This window comes from Nasonia vitripennis, chromosome 1 (assembly GCF_009193385.2).
Source record: "Nasonia vitripennis strain AsymCx chromosome 1, Nvit_psr_1.1, whole genome shotgun sequence".
NCBI classification, from domain to species: Eukaryota; Metazoa; Arthropoda; class Insecta; order Hymenoptera; family Pteromalidae; genus Nasonia; species Nasonia vitripennis.
This window is the reverse complement of record NC_045757.1, coordinates 4,747,425-4,760,292: the sequence shown is the minus strand read 5'-3', so window position 1 is coordinate 4,760,292 and position 12,868 is coordinate 4,747,425. Positions and strand designations below refer to the sequence as shown.

General features: G+C 46.5%; 2 protein-coding genes across 11 annotated transcripts in view; both read left to right on the top strand.

Annotated features, from left to right (window-relative positions):
• Positions 1–12,868, top strand: part of Fru (fruitless) — a 55,766-nt gene that overhangs the window by 557 nt on the left and 42,341 nt on the right. For 4 of the 10 annotated variants that reach the window (NM_001164130.1, NM_001164129.1, NM_001164128.1 and 1 more), the window contains exon 1: positions 11,312–11,553. The exons of 2 other annotated variants lie outside the window; for them this stretch is intronic. The gene's annotated coding sequence lies outside the window, so the exon portion shown is untranslated. Of the gene's footprint in view, positions 1–11,311; positions 11,554–11,707; positions 11,785–12,868 lie in introns of those variants that run through there. 4 more of the 10 variants (NM_001164126.1, NM_001164125.1, NM_001164124.1 and 1 more) reach the window with 2 other exon arrangements.
• Nvu1-fru (Nvu1 - fruitless readthrough transcript) overlaps positions 1–12,868 on the top strand; it is a 57,213-nt gene that overhangs the window by 7,534 nt on the left and 36,811 nt on the right. The gene's annotated exons all lie outside the window — the stretch shown is intronic.

Here is a 12,868-nt window from a genome sequence, read left to right as displayed (position 1 = left end):
GGTTTAGCTCGTGTCAGAGATGTATCGTACGAGAGGGACACGCGTGCTTGCGATTAAAGCTCGCTTTCGAGAGAATCTCCCGATGAGGCTCGTCATCGGGAAATTCCACACCTGTGCATATGATACACTCGAATCTCTATCCGTCCGTCGCGCCAGGCATGTCTGTGGTCCCATATGCAAAGAATACACAAGCCCTTCGATCATCAAAAAAAAAAATCGCGGCGACCTGTTAGATATTACAGCGAAAATATACGAAAAGCTCTCGGCCTTCAGGATCGTATGAAATTGCTACCCCTGGGCACGTGCTGTGACGCGCTTTCAAAATGACGCGAGACACAGGATTTCGAGCCGCGACAATTTGGCGACGTCGAAGGCCGAGATCGCCGCGAATTCCTGTATGTGTAAATTTATTTTTAACAATAATCCTTTTCACCCAATTTTTATACGCTACAGTCTGCGCTCGTTTGTGACTTTTCTTCGGCCGGTCGTTACGGGCAAACGAAGGCCTTGAGGATTTTCCCGTTGAATGGGCTGTTTTGCGTATACATAAGGGCTGCGGAAATGCGGATGGCTCTGATTCATAGTCAAGTGAGTTTGCGTCTCGAGGCGCTGCGCCGCGTTTAAGGAAAATTTCTCTAAAGGGAAGAAACTTCGTTCGGATATGCGTGAACGGAGAGCGGAGGAGTTTATATAGGCGGGAAGAGAATGAGTTTGACGGTTATGCATAAGTTGCTGAGATGGTGATTCTCGTAAACCTTGTTAAGGGCATTTTTTTTATTGTGATTAACTGTATATAACGAGCAGAATTTCATTAGCGCTACAGTATTACAGCTGGAGCTTTTATTAAATCGAGTGCAACGAGCAGAAATTACTTACACAATCAAATTCCTCGAAACAGAGAACGATCATTTTTCCGAGTATTTATAGCAGTTAATTAGTACTAAAAAAATGAAATGCAAAAATCCGTGAAATGTATTCTCATACGCATTCTCTCTTCCCGCCAAGTGTACAACTCCAGCTTTCCCATACACATAACGCCGTTTTACGCCGTCGTCGATATCGCCAAGGGACTGTCCCCGTAACTCCGTTCGGCCCTCGCGTACATCTATATCTATGCATACAGCTATACGCATATAATGACACTTGGCCGGTATCCAGGAGAGGCTGTATGTAAATTTTCCAGCCGCGAGAACTGGGCCAATACACAGCGGGCGGGCGGAAAACTCAAACTCCAAGTATCTATCTCTCTCTCTCTCTCTCTCGCGGCTTTGTCGGAAAGTCCATTAGCCCATCGTCGCGGACAGTCCCTGGGTAAACGAGCGCAGACAGATACGCGTTGTATATATGAGAGTCTGCGAGAGCTTTGAGATGCAAAACGAAAGACACGCCGCCGAGGATATGCGCCCGCCGATAGCGATTAACCGGCCGAACGAGAAAGTATCTATATAGGTATGCGGCGTATACAAGGAGTTTGTCGCGAAAAAGGGCCTCCAGCCACGTTTATGATTTTGTCCCTTTCTGCGTGTATGTACGAAGGTATGCGTGTCTGTATGAGCTAGAATGTATATATACCGCATAAGATATATCAAGCGCCAACACGTTGCATGAGATACAACAGGCTGTGATATTAGCGTTTATATTATTACGATATTCACTGCGAAATTTTGTACACATGAAAAATCGAAAGTATATAAAAGTAAAAAAGTTTCGGGACACAACGAATGTAAATATAACGAAGATATATAAAGCACTCGCGCTTGTCGCCTACTATATATACACATATATATATATTTTTTTACACACGACCTGTCGAGCGAGCTTCTTAGTCTGTATACGTCATATCGTCACGATAGCTCTCACCCCTGAAGATTTGCATCTATGCGTTTTTACTCGCCCCGGAAGATACAATTGCCCCGCACACAATGACCCGATATTTATATAACGGATATGGAGTTATATCGATCGGCAACGTATATAAGCGATACGGCCGATCGACGCGCGAAAAATCGCGGGTGTGCTTTTGTAATCACGAAGGAAAAATAACGTTCGCGGGCTCTTCATCGGAAGATCCGCCGACGGCGAGTCTCAGGATGCAGCCGAGGTATATATCATTCACTATAGTATACACTGTCTTTTTTCTGTTTGATCTATATTTTACCCTTTTTTTCTCTCTCCTTATTTTTGTACACCATGTGAGCACGTGCGGAAGTGATATACTGGTATATGGTCTGTAAGTGGTTCCCCCGATGTGTTATATACATATATATGCCTATAAATATGTGGTTCTTATATTCTTGTTGGGGGGATGAGATCAGGTGAAAGAGGGTATTTACAGGAGCCGGAAGGAAAGGTGGGACCAGTTCTGATCGCACCTCGGCGAGTTATCTCTCTCACTCTATCGAACTGTATACTGGTTGTGGGGGTTTGATGCAATTTTTTTTCACATTTTAAGCATAATGATCGTAATAATACGATAAATACTATTTAAATCGGGTGGAAAAAAGGAAAAGTTCGCCAAGAAATCCTAGACCCCAAAGTCTCCCAACAGGGTTCCGGCTCTAAAACACTTCACAATTAAAACTCGACAAAAAAACCCACCCCCATACCGATCATCGCTGACCGCAAAACTCAAAATTCAAACAAAACCTCAGCTCTCTCTCTCTCTCTCTCTCAAAAAAAAAAAATAAAAGAGGTGAATAAAAGCCACGTCGCCGTATGCATTACAGTATAGGGCGAGTCAAAACAGGAGATCCCGTGTGCGTCGCTGCAGCTCTCGGGGGTTAATTATTCGCCGAGTGGATTTGCGCGCCGCGCGCGAGAGCTCGGCCCTTCTTTCGTCGCAGCGGCTAATTCGAGCTCGAGGGCCACGCGCGCGAATTTCACTCCCCGAGCGAACTTTTGCCGAGAGGGAGAGAATGAACTAAGGGATGCATGTACGGCCGAGTTTTCTCTTTCTCGCTCTCGGAACGGCTATTTAAATCTCCTTTCAAGGGTGGCTCTCACACAGCGAGAAGATTTTTCCTTCAATTTTTCATCACTCCTGCAGCAGAGCTCGTCAGATGCAATACCTGAAATCCCAAACACTTCGCACTCCAATTACCGCCAAATTATCGCGAGATCCACTTCGTTCCCAGCACAGCTCGCACTTTAAAATCCCTCAACCGTAATCTCCACCGCAAATTAAAAAGAGGAGTGAAAAAAAAGGAAGAAAAAACCTCATCCCACCCTAATAACTGCAGCGGCAGCAGCAGCTCGCTGCAGATATCAGACAGCAGAGCAGAATCAACGGCGAGTAGCGCCGATCCGTCATTACACGGCAGCCACTACGGCGACGTTAATTCCGTCCGCGGGGAGAGAGTTAGTTGCTCGCAGCCCCGCGCTCTCGTGGATCAATACGCGCGTGCTGATGTAATGCGCGAGAGCATCGCCGTCGTGTTGCAACTGCGACGAGGATAACGCGCGAATGGGTTCCTCACTTTCTCTCTACGGTATACTTTGCGAGCGAGTGTATATAATCGGGAATGGAACGCCGATCGAGCTTTGAGTAGACGAGTCCGGGCTATGGTCAGACGCGCGCCCGCTGTGGGCTTGAGTTTGTCGTGAATGTAAGCGGAGAGGGTAAGGTCGTTATTAGATTTTCAAAATCCAATATTCCAGCTACTCGCGACTGACTTTGCCGCCCGCGCGTGAAAGAGTCCGTTAATTCGATTTTCAATTTAGCGAGCTGTGTGCAGTATACACGCGTAAATAAAACTCACCCCACTCCGCGATTATCGCGCACATAGTCGATTTAGCATACATAACCTCTATACGCACACGCCGGCTATGTAGTGTAGCCCGTCGCTGGCCATTAATTTTGCGGCGATTTAACGCGATTATCCGTCGATGACTTGGGATGGTATAGTTCCTCCCCTCCCCCTCAGCGCGAAATTAATTTTCGAAAGCCCGCGCGCGCGATTCCGATGAATTATCGCCGCGGCACTGCAGCGCCCTCTCCCGGGGCCGATTTAACGAACTTATTGTGCGTACCTTCCATACCGGTGTTGTGTATAAATCGTCGCCTACGATAGAGCGGGGCATATTTACGATTATTTTTCATCGCGGAAGTGCGTTGTGCTTGCGTATTAATAGCCCGACGCGCGCGGCTGATTGGATTAGGCGAGCTTTTATAGGTTAGGAACGACGAGCGACTCTCCTTTCGGGACTATTAAAAAGTTCGCCCGGCGATTATTCAAAGGAATTTATTGGACGATCGCAGCAGCGCGAAAAGTCTCGAGCCCCGGATATGGGAGTCGTTAATTCGGGATTCAGGAGAGGAGACTTCTTCTTGTATGTGTGTATGTTTATACGTGTTTGAAGCTGATGCTGCGGTGGTAGACTAGAGAGTGAAATACAGTAGGGGCGAAGTTTTTGCAACGGCACTCGCGTGGCGGATTTTCTTTCGGTTTTCAGTATAGGATGGCCAGATTTGGCTATTGATTAAGTCACGCTTCTGGCTAACGTCACCTGCGCGTAAATTATATTCGTTGCGCGATTTCTCTGGAGAATCGGATGAATATCACACGCGCCCACTGCAACGACTATTATTAAACTTGTGCTTGTGCGAGCAAATCAAACTTTAAAATATGCCTTCGTTTGAATATAATCATATTATTCCTCTGTCTATAAGCTCGATGAAGAATGTCCTGTGAAAAATAGAGTTGCGCAGAGGTATTTACTCGCGGTATTTTAAAAATGCATCAAGGATGAATCGTCCAATAAAATCCACTACGATAAAAGCCCGTGTATATCAATTAATCAATCGGACTTGCTACGATGCGACGAATAAAAGTTCTCGAGTCCAAACTTCCACAGTCATCCCATTTGAATTAAACGCAAATACGATCGCAACGAAAAAGCCAGTATACACACAAGGCACACGCAGTAGCATAGTCACGAGTCTGGCGCCTCTTCGGGCGCATATTACATCGATCGTCCGCTGCAGCACTTGCTGGCCGAACTACAGACGAATCGACTTTCAGAGCTACCTACGAAAGTGTACACCCTTCCCTTCGTTTAGCCGAGCGAGCTTACCCCCTACAGCTCTTGGGATTTCTCGCGTGTGTAGCAGGATTCATCCGGTTTATTTTTTTCGTCTTATTAGCCGTTTATGCGGGGTGAAAGAAATCGCGAAACGTATCCGGCAGCCTCGAAATAGGGAAAACTTTAAACGCGGGAGCGAAATTGAACTCGTGACTCGAAATACGTTCGCGTGCGTTGAACCTAAAAACCGAACGATGCTCTTCTTTAAAAATTTTACTAGATTTTTATACGAGAAAATTGCAACTCCACTCTCTATTTCCATAGCTGCACTATCCGGAGGGAAAAAGGGCGGGTAATTCGAATTTAATTTGAATTCCGAACGATAGCGACGTCTATAATCCCTATTAGCAAATCGTATAGCCTTCTCGAAGGCTTAATTCAATAAAGAAGAATTTGTCGGCGTCATGATAATTTGCGCTTCGCGCGGCAATTAAGCGCAAGAGACTCTCTCTCTCTCAAACGGACACGACGACGCATTGTTTTGCTAATTCAGCGAGTTGAGGAAATTAATGGCCGGTGAGTCGTCCGCGCTTCTGACTCTTGCTTTCGCTCGTTTTATTTCTCTCGTTTCGTTTCGCGGTTGCCCTTTTTTAGGCGTCTCTGATGTCGGATTCACGAAAAATTCCTTCAAAACATAAATAATCGGTAACGAAGGCTATGGACTCGAGGTATTTAGCATGGTTCAGTCGCATCAATTAATCATTACCATGATTTACATATTGGAATTATTATAATAGGTCGAGTGGAGCCTGCAGCAAGCCTGCAGAATTACAGCAAAGCTTATTGTTTTTTTTTTTTTTTTTTAATAAATTATCGGCGCATACGGACGAGCGTAAACGTAAGCGCGTGCATAATCCGCCAAAATCGTATTTACAAACAAATCGATATGCGTGCACATGTATACGCAGGCGTATTATGGGCGTCTGGTATGCGTTATGAACGACGTGTAATTTTTGAGCCGGCACGCGGACGAAATCCCTGATTAATGGAAAATTCACGAGACGTAATTTAAAATAAAATTCTCAAACTCTCGTCGTTAAAAATACACTACGCATAAAGTATCGCAACTGGCAACTAAATCTTTTAATCTTCCTCAAGACTTTTTCCGTCGTCTTCGTCATTTCTCGTCCCTAAAAATTCCTAAAACTCGATCTCGATAGAATCACACTCGACTCGTCTTTCGATTCTCCTCACTCAACCAGTCCCTGCCTGCGCAAAAATCCAGCACACACACACACACGCGCGCGCATACACTCACGCGGCCAACCAGTACCTGCTGCGCCTCGTCCTATGAATGCGGTAGAACAAGTTTCTCGAGCTATACTCTTCGGCGAATTCCTACGACCTTCAGAATAGCAAAGCGATTTTTTTCATTTCCGGACTCGAGCTCAGATGCTCATATAGCCATGCGGAGAGTCTCACTGCGCCGTCGTTCTGTTTACGCCGGCTGATTCGCGTAGGCGAAAGGCGGTCGGACAAAGAGAGGGAGAATCGTGTGGATGAAAAGAGAGAGAAAAAAAAGGAAGGAGAGGACAGAAAGGCCGGCATGCGATTGAACGGTACCTAGTGCGAAGCGTTTCTCGGTTTTTTTATTTCGAGGTGCCCTTCGAGCGGAGCGCCTGGAATTCTTCTCTCGCGCGGCGGGCTCGCTCTGCAGCGGTGTCTGTTATTGTTTTCTTTTTTTCCAGCGGTTCGCCGGATTTAAAGGGGCGATTTGGATTCGCGTGTGTGTGTTTTTTCTAGCGAGTTAGTTTTTCGCGATGAGATTGTTTTCGATCGATATTTTTGTAGGGGAAAAAATTCGATACGCGTAATTAGCCACGGATTGTCAAAAGTTCGCCTGTCGATTTCGCAGGATACATCGCGCTCGTAAAACCACCAGCCGAGCCGCGTTCTCTCAAAGGGTTTTATTTCACGCCTGAAATAATCGTTCGATCCTATTCCCTCCATCTGGGAATTGCTTCATACTTTCTCTCGAAGCTCTTTTCCTCTATGGGGCGGCGCGAGAGCTGAATAAAATAATCGAAGAACGGCCTGATCTCTCTCTCTCTCTCTCTCTCTTTTATATATCGCAGCGAGAGAGAATATGATATTTCGCCGTGGTATTCGCTCCTATCTCTCTCTGCGAAGTTTGCGCGTGAGTCATTTTTAGAAACCGACGAGATCGATAATTAGATTGAACTTTATTTTTTCAAATATCGATCGATGCCCGACTGTTCTCGTTTCAAAGTTAGCGGCGTGTATTTTTTACTCTCTGAATAATTACGCAGTACAGCGTACGTGTGTGCGATGCAACTTTCGAGATATGACGTATTCTTTCGAACCGATAATAATCCGAATTTTCAGTGGAAAAATATTCCATCTGCCAACTGTCAAGTCACGTGCGAGGAACACGTTGCCCAGTTTTCACCTTAAATTCCATTTAATGGAGGAAAGAAATCTCCAACGTAATAAGCGAAATAAAAGCTCGAATGCGCTTCAGCTCACGTCAGCGTTGATATATCCATACAACGCGAGAGAGCCATTCATTCTTCGTTGGCGGCAGCGACGTGGTATAGGGCAAAAGGGCGGCTCCACTCGCCGAGTTAGGTTAGGTCAGGGGGTGGTCTGTGCGAAACGGTCGATCTCTGAATTCTGGCTCTCCCGCTGCCAGACTCTTCGCTGTAAATAGGACGAGCAGAGACAGGGAGAGGGATGTGTTTATTTGTTCCGGGCGGAAAATGAACGTATCATCTCGCGGGGCTAATTGATTGAGGTTATGTTCGAAGGGGGTTGGAATTTGTCCGGAACTGCGGATACTGCTAGGATTTCCGGGAGAGATCTAAAAACGAATCTTCGCTGCCGCGGTGGGGGTGAATTCGATCGAAAACGCGAGCTGCAGCTGAATTTTTCGGCAGGATGCATCGCGAGTGGATAGAGGTCGGGTACGGCGAGACATGTGCTCGGAGAAGAGACGAGATGGCTTTCTATTTTGAGTTTATACGCGCTCACTGATTTAAATCTATCGGGCGCGTTCGCCTTTAACTGTTATCTCTCTGCGACGAAAAGCTCTCGTTAAAGCTCAGAGCGGGAAATTCGAATTTTCTAAAACAATTTGGCGCCCAACTATATGAACAACGCTCGGATAACTTTCGCATAGTATACGCGCTAACTTCGTGTGAAAAGTTGCTGTTTTGTATATCAACCCGGCCCTCGTGAATGCGCGCGCGAGCTATCTTTCATTGTTACCGGCGCTCGTTTGACACGCTATGCGCGCAAGCTCTATATATTTGCGTCCGCGCGATAACTGCATAATTATAACGGCGCGCGATTATTCATTAGGCATTTTTTGTAAAATAAATTGAAGTATCACTTAACAAGGTAATTTGTAAATTTAAATTGGCTTCAGCTCCAGTATGCTAGAGGATCGTGTAGTCTTATGTTACCTGCATATTGTTACAAGCTCATTATAAGGGACAAGTTAGAACAAGCGGATACAGGTTCGCTGGAAATTGAGAAAAAACAAGAGATCACGTTCTCCATCCAAGATTGTCGTCGCTTTAATTTTTCGTGTGCTATTTTACAACGAATATTATTGCGCGTAAGCCTGAATATAGCAAATAAATTAAATCAATTCACAGGATCGATGCAATAAAATATGTAACGAGTAAACAAAGACCGACACTTTTAAAAGCAGCCTCGACTCTGCGCCAGACTCTATACCGATGCAAATATGCACAAAAGACACAAAAGCGTTGATGGAAAAAGTTTGGAACGCCCGGGCATAATACCCGACTGAAATTTTACAATTTAATTTCACAATGAAATAATCTCGAAAAAAAGAACAAAGATAACCAGGCATCACTCGTGTAACAAAAAGGTCGTCAAATGACGTTCGATATCCCCGGCAAAATTGCCACTCGCGATTTTAATTAAATAAAGTGCGCGCGCTTTCGTTTTTGTAAAAAAAGCGAAAATTCCGAGTGAGATGAGCCTTCGGCCGCGACTCGATATTGTATTGTGTAAGAGAGTCGAACAACCAGAAAAAATCGGATTTAATACTTCGTGCATCGAGGTATAAAACCCGTAGATTGATAAAGAAGAAAAAAATGATCGCTGTGAAGAGAAAAAGATATCGATGTTCCAACGGCGTGGTAGATAAGAGCCTCAAAAAGCGATAAATCGAGCGATAAAAATCGCCGTCTACCTACGCAGGGAGAAACGAGTTACAGAATGTAACTTCAACGATTATAGCACATACAGCTCGCGCTGCGAAGCTACACACCTAAACACACATACGACGATCCAGAGACTCATTTGTCGAGAGCCTATTGAAATACGCTTTGAAAAATCAATTAAAATGCTTCGCGGACACACGTATACAGGCTATTTTTGTAATAATCAGCCGTCTCGCGCGATTGGAAATTGCCGAGGCCCGATAATGCTTTTCAATTATCCCGTTTATCGCGATACTGCGTTGATTTACGTCCAAAGGTTTTATCCTACGCGACTCTTTCTCTCTCGCGTCGAAGATTATTATTTCCAAGACGAAGACAAGACAGAGAAAGAAAAAGAGTACCTGTGTTAACGCGGGGTAATATAAGAGTCCGTCGTCGTACACATGTATAAGCTATGCGCCTCGTGTGGTTCACCTCGAGGTTGAGGTCATTCGAGGGCTGAGTGTGTATATAGGTATATGTGCGAAAATTCGGCCCCACGAACTATGTAATATTCGCGCAGCGTCAAAGGCGTTATAGAGAGCAGAACAGCTTGTACGCGAGAGCAAACCACATGTGGCCACGTGACAAGGCTGAGGGTTGACGCTTTATGCATATAGGCGAGGAAAAGTGCCCGGAGCTTCGGCGCGCCGTTTAACGACGCTGCTCTGAGGATCTTTGATGCAAAGAGTCTGTATATAGTTTAATACAAGATTAGGAATATATTCGAAGGGAGGAACCGGCGTGAAAAGGTATATTCGGGCAAAGTTTAATTCACTCGTCGCGAAAAAGTTCATGCGCTTTGCTGCTGCTGCTGCTGATCATGTGATATTATTCAAAGAGACGTTCGTATGAAGGTTTGTAAAAACATATACGTACGGGATATGCAGTATATCAAATTTTCCTTCAGACGATCTTATATTATGTATGGGCGAGTAGGGTATTGCGTAAAACTGATTAAATCTACAGCGAACGATTACGAAAAGTAAAAATCGAAAAATCGAAGCACAACAAGTTGCACGTGTGTATCTGTATCTTTAAAATTCATACCAGTAGCATAAATGAATACATTTAAAACACGCAGAGCACATGAAACTGGTCAGAGCACAACAAATGCGCGCATGCAATTGCATCGATTACAATACTTTTCGAGAATTCATTGCAGCGAGCGCATATCGGATTCCGAAATGAAAATTCCAGCAAACGTCGATCCCAACTCCACTGTATACCCACAGACGGTCTGCCAAAAAAAAAAAAAAACTTGCAAAAATTCTCGATCCTCATCGGAATATACACCGCACACACCTATATACAACACATCTATAAGGTGAATCCGCAGAGTCGCGTGTGCTATATCGTTAATCCCCAGCGGCAACGAGCGGAAAATCGCAGGGGCGTTTAAGTCGTCGAGAAAGTCGCGTAGTATATAATATATATATAACCCCCACCTATACATGGAAGAAAATACCGCGTCTACGTAATGTATACCTATATGCGCGCTAAGGGCCGGAGCGAGAGAGCCGGGCAATTACCGCGCGGCCGCGATCCCCGTTACGCGATAAGGCGCACGTATATACGCACAGGAGTGTATCGCTAGCCGATGATTGGCTGCGGCTGCGGACGCGATTTTAAGACGATGACCCACGGCGGTAATTACGCCGAGGCTTTTTCGACTGTTTTACACGTGAAGCTTTGGTTTTCCGATCGTTAGGATCGCGTTAAGCGTCGCTAAGAGCCTAACGAGATTGCGACAGAGTCGTTACAGTCGCGTCGCATTAAAATTCCTCGAACCCGCAGAAATCCCGAAGAACCTAGAGCGCTTACGTATGAGGCATAAGTAGTAGTAACGGCGCGTTCGAATTTCCCGCGCTCGGCGAGCCCTCCGCACGCGCTGGCGCCGTGCGCGGCAGATGCGCGAAGGTCAAAAGTATTTTAAAAATAAGGCCGCTGCGCTCTCTCTGGCGCTCGCTCGCTCTCTCGGCGCTGCACGCAGCGCGCACACGGCGCGGCAAGAGTGGACGTTAGTAGTTAAGGGACGGGCGGCGCTGTGTATAGTAATGGCAAAAGGCTTGCGCGAGGTGAGTAGTCCCTAGTAGAGACACCGCACGAGATAGTGCGAGAAAGAGATAGACGAGAGAGAGAGAGAGAGAGAGAGAGAGACGACACCGTTCTGTATACACTCACCGCACCGCACACAGCCCTCGTCCTCGCGCGTTCCTGACTACGAAGAGAGTTCTGAGTTCTGCCTACAGAGAACGAAACCAAAAGTGCCGAGGTGTGTATTCGTCTTGTCGCCGCCGCTGCAGCTATACACGCTATACGCTATACATCCCAGGAGATCTCGCACCAGCTATATCTCTCTATCTCGCTCTCTCACAGCTGTACGTGCGCGCGCGCGACTACTGCTCTGACCGTCACGTTACTTACTCGCGTGTGTGTATTTATTATCTGTGCTCTTGTTTCGCTATATACGTCTTGATATATGCGTGAAATCGTGTGCAGGCAGGTACGTATGTACGAAGCTACGTGTGATAATGCAGTGATTCTCTCTGTCTGTCTGTCTGGCTGGCTGGCCATACAGGCGACGACGACGACGAGTTAGAGTGAGAGATAGAGAGACGGTGTCACGTGACGCCCGACACATCGTGTCTACTAGCCGGGCCGAAAACATCCGACCCGGACGCGCGAGATTTTTCGGCTAATCCGCGGCGCTCTGGCACTTCTGCCGAGTCAGAGCGACTTTTCTGCGCGATCGTCGCTTTTTCGCGCTTCTAGAAGGCTAAAGAAGCCTGTATAGCTATAGCTAGCTCCGCTGAGCGCCGCACGCGAAAAAGGACCGCGAGCGAGCGAGTGGTCATAACCTCGAAGCGCGAGCGTGCGCTCTCGGAAGAAGGAGAGCGAGGAAAAATAGAGGAGAGGAAAACGCGCGCCCTCGTGCTTTCCGTTATCGCGCGATTAGGAGCGTATAGCAGCGCACGATGATGGAGCAACTGCGCGCTGCTGTTGCGGAGCGGAGCTACGGGAGAGGCTCGTAGGCTTGGATTTAATATACGGCGCCTCCTTACGACCAGCACGACGACGACGACGATGATGACTTCAATTTATAAGCGACACGCCGTCATCGATACCGCGCGCGAAGCTTCTCTCTCTCTCTCTCTCTCTCTCTCTCTCTCTCTCTCTGCGGTTATCCGCCTATACCTACTTGAGTTTGAAAAGGTTCTAGAACGTTTCTTCGACTTCTTCTTCTTTTTTTTTTAATGTACAGCCCGTTTATGATTGAGTCATTTCGCGAGAACTTGCGGCTATTCTTAAAATAGTTCCTTCGGAAACCTTGAGCCGCAGGAGCGCGTTGCGGCGATAACTGCGGGCTCGCGATGAACAGTTATGATTTCGCAAAGGTGTGGGCATCTCTCTCTCTCTCTCTCTCTCTCTCAATTCCTCAGCGCACAGCTGACACGCACCGGAGGCATATTGTGTGCAGCGGCGCTGTTTAGTCGTCACGAAGGAAATATTCGCAAACACTCGGCCCTCTCGTCTTTTTAGGATCGTTTTGCGCGGCGGACTCGCGCGAGAGACGCAGATTCTCGTGG